Below are 13,892 nucleotides of genomic sequence, written 5' to 3'. Positions count from 1 at the left end.
GAGCTGGCCAAACTGAAATTTGAGCGGGACAAACTGAAAAATGAGCGGGCCAAACTAGAAATTGAGTGAGATAAACTGGAAATTGAGCGGGACAAACTGAAAATTGAGCGGGCAAACATGGAAATGAGCGGGACAAACTAGAATTTCAGTGGGGCAAACTGGAAACTGAGCCGGCAAATATGGAAATGAGCAGGACAAACTAAAAATTGAGCGGGCCAAACTGAAAATTGAGCGAGCCAAACTGAAAATTGAGCGGGACAAATTGAAAATTGAGCGGGCCATCCACCTCCAGAGCCATGAACAGACCTGAACAATGAGAGAAGACTTCGTGCCACAAGCGGGACCACAAACAGGTGAGATCCGACCCTCGACCCAAAAACCTAGACTATTGAAACCCTTTTTTCACAATTGCTAACAGAATACGTCTATTGTAGAGATCCTTACGCCCTGCGTCGAACTCCTACTTCGAAACTGCCGACAAGTTTGAACCCTATGTTACCGTTTTATCGGCCCCCGAGGGCCCAAATAATGATCACGGGTTACGATCTACGCTCAAGAACTTGTTGTGCTGTTTATTTGAAATGATTTGCAAATGATATGTTTTATGAAATGCATTGTAGTCCATGTGTTCAATGAAATGCCTGATTCATTCTTGCTCATTTCTGCTCACTAATGCCTATAGTTCCTATTTTACATGCTATGTGTTCACTCAATCATTTATGCAAATCCAAGTTGCTCAATCTAGAAGCTGGTATTTGAAATTGCAAAACTATTGTCATAGATTTGTAAACGATGAAATTTTTCATGAATATAGATTTGTAAACGATGAAACATGTCAATCCATTCGTATCAGCTTCTTTCTTGAAAAATGCCCCTTTTTAGTTTCCTTGCCTAGACTGGCAACAAATTTTCCATGAATATAGATTTGTAAACGATGAAATTTTTTCAAGAAAATCTTGCTGAAAGACAATCATGGGAAACAATTTTTCATTTCTTACTGTTTTCAAGATATGGAGTTTCCCAAAAAACTCCATTTTCTTCAAAAATAAAAAATAAAAAATCCACAAATCAAACAGTCCTTAAAGTAGGCTTGAGGAGATTGCTCAATTCATTGATAGCCAGTCAAATCAGATAAAAGAGTTTGAAGCAGAGAGAGAGAGAGAGAAGCTGATACGATTGCATGAAGATGAGAAGACTAAGCTGAAGTGGAGGTATTTGGAAGAAGAGGTGGAACTAAAGAAGGAATTTGATGCTAAGCTGACCCAACTGATGGGCAAGTGAGTATTGTAAATAGGTCCAATCTTTGTCTTTTTTCTATCAAATTTTGATTTTTGTTTCAGCTTTTTCTTAATCATCTGTTTGCAAACCATCAATTAAGAAAACAGTTGGTCAGTAAAAAGATGCAAAAGCAGTCCATGGTTTGGTGAGCTAGGCTATTGATCTGAGCCAGCTACAGATGTGCTAGCTGCATATAGATCATTAAGAAAATGCTGCAACAATATTAAATCTCCTTTTTTTTTTGTTCCTATCAGTTTTGTCCAGAAATTGATCGATTTCACTTTTAGCACAATATTGAACTTGATATGTACTTGTGGGCCTTGGTTCTTGGATGCTCTCTAGGTTAAATGAGTTCAAGTCATGAGACAAATTCATTCATGTTTGTGGGCTTGTTTTCTTTGTTCAGGCTAGTATATATGAGGAGGAGAAGAATCTCATAGACTGAATCAGTTTGATAATGCACTAACCTTTGCTCTATCATTTGGTAGTGCTTATTTTCTTTGCTTCTATTATAAATTTTATTTATTCTTTTTGTCATTACACTGATTACTTCAAAGATTTTATTTGGAATGGAGCTTCGATATGAGGAACATTGTGTGATCTAGGTTGTAGGAATGAAACTATAATAGTTATCAGTTGCATCTGGTTTATCTGAACTGCTGGTTGTATCGTGATCATATAATCTTGGTGAGGTTTGGTAGTTTTCAAAGGCAGTTCTTAGTTTTGAAGGAATGGTCATGCAAATCAGCGGGCAATCTGGGAGTTGGCTGTACATGTATCTATCTCCGGGTAGAACTAGCAAGCCATTTCAAAATGTAAACTTTCAGAAATGACTGATCACAAATCTCTCTCTACAATGACTAATTTACCATTTCACTCTCATTTGGGCTCTGAAATCATCTTTATTAATGTTGTGGGATCCCGTTCAATCTAACTGGATTACAGAAAGTTAAATAAACTGAATCTTGTATGTTTTAAGTTGTAACAACGAGTTCCACTTTTATTGAAGTGTTTATATATATATATATATATATATATATATATATCTTTTTATCTTTTTAGATAGTATGCTTCATCTTAGCCTTATATCAATAGAGTTTTAAGCCAATCCTTGCAAAGTTTTGTTTCTTGCATTCGGTACACAACCGTCTAATTGTTCATATTTGAAACCCATCTAACATGCTCACCTACAACTAAATGCTATGAAATCCCATAGCACATCTTACGAATTCAGGAGATATAACAGAATTTTTAGTAATCTTAAATTCTACAGAGTGAAAACCAGGTAATAGACCCAACCTAAGAGGAGCCACCAAGTAGTACTGCTTCAACGCTTCCTAGTCCACATGAAATACATATCAATCCACGAATTTTAGTGCTAGTGGAAAAAGTATATAATATCCACTGGAGGACTAATGTGTTATTCCAATGTTGATGCCTAACAGATACTTTACAGCCAATGACACAGCCCAATATTGACATTTGTGGGCGAGAACAATGTTTGAGATGTACATGAACGAGCCGAAGAACTACCTTTTTCTTTTTCTTTTTTAACCAACCATTTCTTTTTCTTTTGTTGTTTTTTTTCCCCATAATTGACACAGCTTCTGTTAATGAAAACTAAGGGACTCGAAATGCAATATCAAGGTAAAGGTAACATGCATTCCTTTGTTGGTGTGTCAGTGACCACACTAGCTTCCCTCGAAACATGATAAAAATATCAACACATACCTTATACCAACTTTTTTAGTTTTGCTAACAACGAAATTTGATCTGCATTTTCTACATCTCATTCCATTATAACCAGCCTAGAAAATAAATGAGACTCACCTGCCTTGTTGGAGTCTCACCGGTCTGAAACACCATATTGTTTCTCCCTAGTCACTTCTCATAACACCAACTAAATTTTTTTGTCCATGTTGTCGCTGTTCAAGCTCTTTCCATACAGATGCCAAAGTAACACAAAACCGATTTTCACTAAATTCAACCAACCGATAAAAAATTCTTGATCATGTCTCTCACTCACTTCTAATGATACTCTGTTTTCAAAGAATTTCTTATTCCTTTCCTTCTAGATCCACCAGATTATGTCAAATGAGCGGGCCATCCACCTCTAGATAACCCATAATCGTTACATACAAGTACTAAAAACAAACAAGGTATTCTACTATTATTCACACAACCAATTCAAAGATGGAGAACCCCAACTTCTCACCTTAATAAAATTTCAAATACTCCCAACAAGGATGGAATTTATTCATAGAAGGATTGAAATTCTTCCTACAACATATGATGTATAATCCTAAGAAAAGGGCGGAAACAACACTGGTAAATGAGCTGAGGAGTCTTATTAGGACATGAGAGATCGTCAATGTATATAACATAATCTTCCACGGGTGATGCTACAACCAATTCACTACACAATTAACAAAGAAGTGGTCACGGATTTATCGATGAACCAATAGGGTTGGTTCATAATGGAGTATCCCAATATTATTCTGATTTTTCATCCAAACGGATTTGAATCGGAAAAGGTTGGATGTTTGGTCCCTCCAAGACATCCAGCACCAAATTGAGAGACCATTCAGAACTGGTTTCTCAGCAATCAGGTGATATTCTTGCCATTCTAGAGGCATGCAGCCTCAAGAGAATAAGCTAGGATGTTCGTTTGAGGAACATTTTCATAAAAATTGAGTAATCTAGTAGATATACCCCGGGTTGTTGGAAACTTATATTAAGTGCATCCCCTATAACTGATGAAGAATCTTGGATATACCCTAGCCCTATAAATGTGGGATCCACCTTAGGTGGTCTAAATAGTTCACATTTTGGCTTCATTGTGCATAGAACATCCCCACAATGTTCTATGTCTTCTACTACAAGTTTTATGGGTTTATATCGAAGAGCCATTGTTTTATGTTATGTTTGCAGCTTTTCAGCTTTTCATTATTTTATATTCAATTGCCAGCAGTTACGCCATCCAGGCATTGTAATGCCTGGTAATTGAAATATCTAATGCATCTAGATGCCCCCAATTCAAATGATCCTGAAGTAATCTCACATAGTTTTGTTTCTTAAAATTCTAAAGACTTACATTTATAATTGGTAAAATTGGAGAAGCTATATTGGTGGGTATTTTGAAAGTGGCTTATTTCCCAGGGTATTCATTATGTCAAAGCACAGTTCTAACGTACCTAAAAAAATGCTATGACTAGTCTGATATTTGCCATGTTTCAGGACTTGCACATTTGTGTAAGGACAATGGATTTTCAATCTTTTAGAGTTTATTAACTATTCTCAAGAGCAGTTGAAGTTGGTAAAGTTAGCCCTTCTCTCCTTGTTCAGGTCTGTTCATGGCTCTAGAGGTGGATGGCCCGCTCATTTTCTAGTTTGTCCCACTTAATTTCTAGTTTGGCCCACTCAATTTTCAGTTTGTCCTGCTCAATTTTCAGTTTGTCCCGCTCATTTCCATGTTTGCCCGCTCAATTTCCAGTGAAATTCTAGTTTTTCCCGCTCATTTCCATGTTTGCCCACTCAATTTTCAGTTTGGCCCGCTGAAATTCTAGTTCGTCCTGCTCATTTCCATGTTTGCCCGCTCAATTTCCAGTTTGTCCCGCTGAAATTCTAGTTTGTCCCGCTCATTTCCATGTTTGCCCGCTCAATTTTCTGTTTGTCCCGCTCAATTTCCAGTTTGTCTCGCTCATTTTCAAGTTTGGCCCGCTCAATTTCTAGTTTGTCCCGCTTAATTTCCAGTTTGACCCGCTCAATTTCCAGTTTATCCCACTCAATTTTCAATTTGGCCCGCTTAAATTTCCAGTTCGACCCGCTCAAATTCTAGTTTGTCTTGCTCATTTTCCGATTTGGCCCGCTCAATTTCCAGTTTATGTTTATCAATAGCCCTTGACCTTGAGTCAAAAATTGAAATACGAAAAGATTTCACATACACCAAAGTTGGTTTTTGCCTTATTTTAAAAACTTGTTTCTCCTTGTTTCAATTATTAGAGGAACAAAAAATAATCTCAAATGTTTGGGGTGTGAATGCCATTTGCGGGGTCGACCGGGTTTCCTCACTTATTTCATAGGTTGTCTCGTTTAATTTGTACGTTGCCTCACTCAATTTCTAGCTTCCCTCGCTCATGATCAATTCGCTTTACTTCATAGTCATTTCCATGCATTTCACGGTCAATCCCGGCGATTTTGTTTTGATTACAGTCATTTCCATGCATTTCACGGTCAATTCCGTTCACTTCACGGTCATTTCCATGCATTTAGCGATTCCATTTCATTTCACGGTCATTTCCATGCATTTCACGGTCGCAATTCCGTTTCATTTCACGGTCATTTCCTTTCACTTCACGGTCATTTCCATGCATTTCACGGTCAATCCCAGTGATTCCATTTCATTTCATGGTCATTTCCATGCATTTCACGGTCAATTCCCTTCACTTCATGGTCATTTCCATGCATTTCACGGGCAATCCCGGCGATTCTGTTTCATTTCACGGTCATTCCCATGCATTTCACGGTCAATCCCAGCGATTCCGTTTCATTTCACAGTCATTTCCATGCATTTCACGGTCAATCCCGGCGATTCCATTTCATTTCACGGTCATTTCCATGCATTTCACGGTCATTTCCTTTCACTCCACGGTCATTTCCATGCATTTCACGGTCAATCTCGACGATTCCATTTCATTTCACGGTCATTTCCATACATTTCACGGTCAATCTCGACGATTCCATTTCATTTCACGGTCATTTCCATGCATTTCCTGGCAATTCCCGAGACCTCAACTCAAGCCCAACTCAAGTTTTATCGAGTTACTGTTTATATGGCCCAACCCCAACACCAAACCTAATACATCCTAACCAAGCCCAACCCAATGTCGGGTCGGTCACAGGTTGGTCGGGTTGAGCCCGCCCAACTTTCAATCCTAAAATTATATATGGTACGTCAACTAACTAATTTTGGTTTAGAAAATATTCTTTTTATATGAATAAAGAAAGAAATGAAAAAAAAAAAAAAGAGAATTTTTTTTTATATGCTTATATTTACATATTTATATAAATATGTGTTAGAAAAAAATGTAGGTAGAATAAAATTCTCCATGTAAAAAAAAAAAGAAGAAAAAAGAATAGAAAAGAAAAGAAAAAAGAAAGTGCATAGGAATATGGTTATAGCTACGGTTATAATCCGTAGCCAGGTGGAATCGCAGATTCCGCGATTAATCGCCAATAGGGACAACGACTTGCGGTGAAATCACGAGATCCGCGATTGATCGCCGAGCTACTGTTATGGCTACGGATTATAACCGTTGCTATATCCGTATCCCTGTCCATACACCATTAGCATTCTGCTTGAATGTCTACCGTTGAAACCCTTTTAGGGGCCACACAAGTTTTGGATCATTATGAAATTTGTTTTTCCTCTTCATTTAGGTCTTTGTGACCTTATGAATAGATTGGATGGAAAATAAATGTTATGGTGGGCCCTACAAAAGTTTCGACGATGAAAATCAATTTTCCGCTGCTCTGTGTGGTGTGGCCCAGTTGATCTTTGGATATGATTTTATTTTTGTTGATAATGCTACGAAATGATCCCGAAATATAGATGAACGTTGTGGATATAATAAATACATAGCTGTGGGGCCATGTAACTTTGATCTCTTTTAAGCCGTTCGTAGAACTCTCATTTGGAGGAGCGTCAGCGCTCGTCTTCGCAGTGAATAGGAGGGGTAGTTTCGTTTTCAAAGCCGCTGTCCACACGTGCTAGTCTAAGTTGGTAACTTAAGTTTGTATTCCTTCATAAAAACCGCTGGGTAAAAGGCTTTGTCTACCGTGGTCATTTTCTCAAAAAAGATGCTCCCGCTGTTCTCACTTTATGAGAAAAGCTTTGGTCCCTTGGGTGAGTACAATGATCCATACTCATACAGACAGAATTTGAATACGTGGCATAATTTTAATTCATGCTAAACTGTAGAAATTATGGATCCCACCGTAGATGGCTCATGATACAACAATTCTCTGATCACGTGATAAAAATTACCTGGTTGATGGACGACTGAAATAAAATCTGTCAATGGTCCAAATTCATGAAAGAAATGTCCATTAATCTGAGATGATCGCCAATTTCAATCTGACTAGGAGAATACGTCAATCTACAGTTCATGGCGCTGTTTGGGAAGTTTTGGCTTGAGATATTTGTGGCCAAATGTACAGTTTCTGTGTGCATGAGTATGGAGGAATGCGCTCTGCGAGAGTATCAACTAACTTGTCTTTGTTCCCTTTGAAGGCAGTCATTTTCTCGTTTTGATCTTGACCGTCGGGATCTTCGGATAAGGTGGCGGTACGCGTCGTGTGACTTTGGGTGGTTGCGTTAATCCATCGTCAGCACTGATGATATGTTTCTGGAATTTTAAATATGGAGTTGTATGATACTCGGGCAGCACATAAAGCTTGATACACAGGCATTCAGAAACTGCATACGTGGCATTCATGAGCTGTAATTAAACTGATTGGATTATGGAACGCACCGTATATGAGTCACAGTCCAAAACAGACTAGCTGAACAGTCCCTGGTACGCCCACTTGTTTGTTGAAATATGACCATTGGATGTTTTTCATTTTAGCCGTCCAATAAATGTCTGGCAATCAGATAGCCAGATAAGCGAATATACTTAATGTTTGGTTCAGGATCCATCAATACTGGGAACTATAATTTGGACAATTTATTTGATTGATTATATCCCACATGTGTAATCTGTGAGTTATTTCGAAGTGCTTGCGTATCATCCATCACACTCTGCCAGAGTATAAAAAATTATCTCTTTAAAAATTCGAAATTTCAGTCGCATTGCGTGTGCACTTCCCATTTTAGGTACTGCCACTCATGCGTGCGGCGACGAATACATGTGCGAGATCCGAGCTGCTCCTGTATGGATACCGTTGGCTAGAGTTAAGATCGGTACACGGTTCTAATTCCAATGGGTCAGGACGTTGAATAGTCAGTACCGTCCATTTCGTTAGGGGAAATGCGGATCTTCTGATGAACGAACCTGATTGATTGTTGTGAGTGAATCCATGCAGTGCGGCCCACATGATGAGCAGATGAATCTTTCGTTCATGTAAATGAGTTGGCACGTGAGAGCGTAAGAACCGGACGAGTTACACGCGCGAGTGCACTTAGCGAGGTAATCGTGATGCTCGGATCTGTGGGGCCTGATTTCATTTAATGACACGTGGGTAGATGCGATGGGTGTGCATTCGCAAACAGCGCGGTGGTCCGTGACGGAGATGGGCGAAGATTCGCGAATTCGGCGCTGACAAGGACGCGGACTGCGTCCTACCCATGCCATCTCCAGCTGGGAACGAGCGGTAGCTTTGAGTGGCCACCGTGATGTATGGGTCTTATCCACACCGTCCATCTATTTTTTCGTATCATTTTAGCCAACGAGACCAAAAAATGAGACAGACACAAGCCCAAACGGACCACACCAGAGGAAGCAGCGGTGATAATGATTCTTACAGTTGAAACTTTTCTAGGGACACCTTAATGTTTATTTGTCATCTAATCTATTCCTAAAGTTACGTAGACCCGGATGAAGAGAAAAAACAAATATCAGCTCCATCCAAAACTTCTGTGGCCCCAAGAAGTTTTCAACGGTAAGAGTTTAATCCCTGTTGTGTAGTCCACTTGAGCCTTGGATCTGCCTAAGTTTTGGGCTCATATCTTAATATAATTTTTTTTTAAAATGGATGGACGGTGTGGATAAGGCCCATTCATCACGGTTGGCCACTCAAAGAGGCTGCCCGTTCCCAGCTGGAGACGTGCCGGGTAGGACGCAATCCGCGTCCTCGGATGGTCACGCTAACAGTGGAAGTGGGACATGGCCTGTGCACGTCAGAGCTCGGACGGACGTGAATTTACTACCACCGATGTGGACCCGGATTCGCTTTGTCTAGGAAATGGTCCGTCGCCCCGCCATGATTGATAAGTTTTATCACACGATATATTCATTTTCTAAGCTCATTTCCAGGCATGAGTTAAAAAAAAAAGCTAGATCCAAATTTCAGGGGGACCACACTTAGAAAACAGGAACATGAGTTAAAAAGTAAGGTAGATCCAAATTTCAGGGGGGCCACACAAAGAAGACAGGAGCATGAGTTAAAAAAAAAAGGTAAATTTCAGGTGGACCACACACAGAAAACCGTAGTAATTAAAATTTATAGGGAGCCATGAGTTCTGAATGAAGCTAATAATTGGGTTTTCCCTTCATTAAGTTGAGGCGAACTGATAAGAGGTTGGTTTAGGAAGTTTTTATTGGGGCCATTTAATAGCTGCCATTTAAGTAGTGTGGCCCACCTGAGATTTGGATCTATTTTATATTTTAATTCATGCCCTAAAATGAGTCTTGAAAATTGGATGGAAGGTGTTGAAGTCAAAATCTGAACTTCCCTCCGCTCGAATATTCGCACTCCGAGCCGCTTCAATGCCCTGAGCCTGCACAACAGTGATGAGCAAAGGTGGCCTTGGTTTGAGCAGGGGACCCTCCGGTGCCTAAGTTAGGTCAAGAGAATCTGGGTCTAAGTAGTATGGTAGAGGGAGAGTGCGAGATCTTGCGGGCTTCTCAAAAGATACTATTTATACGTTATCGCCTAAGGTGAGCATGCCTGTATAACTAGGCACATCTTGGGGCATTTGCCTCATCTTACGGGTAATTCGACTACCTGGTCGTTACATGATCGTGATGAAGTAGGTGGTTGAGTAACCGTCGCCGATCGTGTGATAGTGGGATACTTCACAACCTTCCTCATTAGTGCATCCCGATCTAATGTAACGCCCCAGTTTTCAGGACCCGAGTATATGACCCGTGTCCCAAAAACCTGAGTGTTAGCTTTAAAGGATGGTCAAATTCGAGTGTACATTTTTTTCCCTCGGAACATAAAAGTCGCCGACTCGGATGTTCATACAACTTTGAGCTTAGTTTTATGCCTTTAATCGGCTCTGGATTATCTCGGACCTCGGAGCTAAGGCGTCCCTGATCTTCCTAAAATAGAAGTCCACTACTCTTCAAGTTTGGACACAGACTCGGAGAGTAAGTATGTGTGGAAGATTGGTAGTTTCCTCCGTTGCCTCCCTAATGCGTACAGCTGTAATCATGGTTTTCATATTTAAAAGGATATGTCCTCAGGGCTTTCTATCCACGGGTTATCCTCGAACGGACGTGTGGCGACGGTTAGGATCTCAAATCATCAAAGACATTATGAGTGACTGCCACGTAAGTCACGAAGGATGGTTAAGTGATGCTTTCACTGCTCAGAGCCCGTCGCCCAGTACTAGGGGCACGTGACTTGGCAGTGTTTAGACCAATGGCCTCCAGCCACGTATCCTCTGAAGTCGGCTCGCGACGATTCGGCTACGGCCATCATATCTCGCCATTAATGCAAGAATCATCCGCGGGTTATAAAAATCCTAGCGCTCGGAGGTGCTCATATTTTCGTTTTCTGAATTCGCGTTACTGTGAGCTGCTTGAGAGGGCGATTTCCGGCGAGCGTAGTCTGCGGGAAGAGGCAATTCCGGCCGATTAGCCGTTTTCGGCAGAGACGATTTTCGGTGACCGTCCAATGAGTACTCTCTCGTTTCCGGTTTACCCTTATTTCCTTTACTTCTGCAGATGTCGAATGATTCAGAGATGGTCCAAGGCGATTATGCCTTCGACGATGACTTCGGGCCAGGAAGCTCGGATGATAGAAGAGGGGCCTCTAAAGGCACTCTAGATGCAGTACCCCTCTTCCCTCCACCCAGGAGGGGCAAAGAGGGTGGGGCTAGGATGCGCCGCAAGGGCGGGAAGAAGGCCTCCCACGTCCCCCGAGATTCGACAGGAATAGCTATAGAGATGCCCACGAGTGGGCGAACTGCGGAAACTGTCCTGGGAGGCTCAGTGTTAGTTGAGTCTCAGATGGAATGGATTCGATCAAAATTTGAGATCCCAGACTCCGTACAAATACGAGCACCAGAGTCCCTCGATACTACTGGGGCTCCTGCGGAAGGGGAAGTCGCGATCTTCCTCTACGCAATACAATGCGGGCTCCGATTTCCCATGCATCCATTCGTCTGAGCCCTGACGGCCTATTTGGGACTGGCTCCAGGCCAGTTTACCCCCAATGCTTGGAGAGTTTTAATATTTTCATACATCATCTGGTGCCATGTCAGGAACCCTGAACTGATACCAGAAGATCTGATCAGTCTATACTTGATCAAGCACGATAACCAAGAACCATGGTCTATTCCGCGACTCGCGGCAGCAAGGGCTCGGGGCTGGTCCTGCAACTTTCATCTTCTAACAAGGATTGAAAGAATATGCGGTTTTGGACTTTGGGTGAGTGGGAGGTGCTAGCAGCAGAGCTCATGAACCTAAGAACTCGGGTTCTTACCCGATTTACCCTTTCTGGTCAGATCCTGAACAGTCCTTTTGCAATGCTTCACTATTTGTTGTGGTCTGATCAAAGTCTTCCTTTCATTTTTACAAACTTCTCGAGGGGCTCATCTCTTGTCATCTTGGATCAGAAGAATCGGATCGCCAAGGCCAGGGCGCGTCCGGAAGATCTACTCTCCTGGTCAATCCTGATTACCGCCGACAATCTCCATCGGTTCGGGCTTTGTAGGTCTAACCCGCTCCCCACATCATTCAGTAAGTTTTCCTTCACCTTTTACTTTGAAGAAGCAGAATATCTCTCATCTTGGACATTGATTCATTGTCTTGTGTTCAGGCATGGCCGAGGTTTCCGAATCTCGGAAGAGGAAGATCGCCCCGTCCGTCGAGGAGATGTTAAGATCCGAACCACAGACGAAGAAGACGATCTGATTGATTTCATCGCGTAGGGCTTGGATTTCATTTTGCATTGCTCGATATTTACTTGCCCGATTACGGGAGCACTGGGACGGCCCGCGAGCTGACTCGGTGTGAGGTAACGAAGAAGACCGAGTTTGTTCATTCGGCTCTGGCTTCACAGCTGCAGATTTCTTCTTTCCTCTTGCCATTGTGCTTACGAATATGAAACTAACTTTTTATAACAGATTCCCACAGATGGCGCCAAAAATGTTGCTGACGAAATCTGGATGACTCTCTGCTCGGATCTCTGAACTCCAAGTTGCTTCAAGGCCCTGAGCCTGCATAATAATGATGAGCAAAGGTGGCCCTGGTTTGAGCAGGGGACCCTCCGATGCCTAAGTCAGGTAAAGGGAATCTGGGTATAAGTAGTATGGTAGAGGGAGAGTGTGAGATCCTGCGTACTTGTTTGCTTCTCACAAGATGCTATTTATACCTTATCACCTAAGGTGACGCATAACCTGACGCATCTTAGGGCATGATGGGCATATCCGTCTAACTAGGCACATCTTGGGGCATTTGCCTCATCTTACAGGTGATTCGACTACCCGGTCGTTGCATGATCGTGCCGAAGTAGGTGGTTGAGTAACCATCGCCGATCGTATGATAGTGAGACACTTCACAACCTTCCTCATTAGTGGATCCCGGTCCGAGTCCTAAACCGAGCACCTCGGCATCAGATCGCTCCGAGCCGACAGCTTCAACCTCGGATCATTCCAGGATTTCGCTCTGACCTCGAAACGAACCGACTCAATTTCGGATCACGCCATCCGTGACTTTGGAACATAACAGTCGTCGACTCGGATGTTCATACAACTCTGAGCTTAGTTTTATGCCTTGAATCACCTCTGGATTATCTCGGACCTCGGAGCTGAGGCATCCCTAGTCTTCCTATAACAGAAGGTTTAGGTAAAACACATAGAAGGGATTCATTAGTGACCCCTCCATTAAGAGGTTGGTTTGGAAAGGCTCCCACCATGATGGGGATGCTGATTGCCTACTGACACATCACGTGGGGCACACCATAATGAATGTGTTTTACTCAGGCTATTCATCCATCTTGGGGTATCATTTAAAGGTGTGAGCTGAAAATTGAGGTAAATTCAAAGCTCCTAGCAAACCGCAGTGCCAAAGGAAATAGTGGGGATTTAGCGATAACCAATGAAAACTTCTCAAGAGATGCGGAAGTTTAAGATCAAGTTGATATTTGTGTTCTGTCTTAATTTATATCCATGGAATTCTAAAAAATATTGGATGACAAAAACTCATAATGAATAGGCTCTGAAGGTTTCAACAATGAGCATTATTATCCCCACCATTTCTTGTGGTGTGGTCTACATAAGCTTTGAATATAACTTATTTTTTAATCCATGCTCTAAAATTAGCTGGCAAAACAAATGATAGGTGTGGATAAAATGCATACATCATAATGGGCTCCACAACGTCAGTCTCTCTAATGACCAGACAATCTTCGAGCCCATTTAATCAATTAATGTGTGGGGCCTACCATGATGCCTAGGTTGCATGTGCTCTTACCATAGGATTGCACCAAAAGTAGTGGTATAGAAAACCAACCATTGAAATTTTATCTGAGCGCATATAAGTTATAGCTTAAAAGGTTTTAGAGGAAGCTAATACTTTATCTCATCTTTTAGCCCTTTATCAAGAATTACCTTCCGGACAAGCTGGTTAACTACCAAACATCAAGTGAGCATGGAAAATTTC

This window comes from Magnolia sinica, chromosome 6 (assembly GCF_029962835.1).
Source record: "Magnolia sinica isolate HGM2019 chromosome 6, MsV1, whole genome shotgun sequence".
NCBI classification, from domain to species: domain Eukaryota; kingdom Viridiplantae; phylum Streptophyta; class Magnoliopsida; order Magnoliales; family Magnoliaceae; genus Magnolia; species Magnolia sinica.
This window is presented reverse-complemented; position numbering follows the sequence as displayed.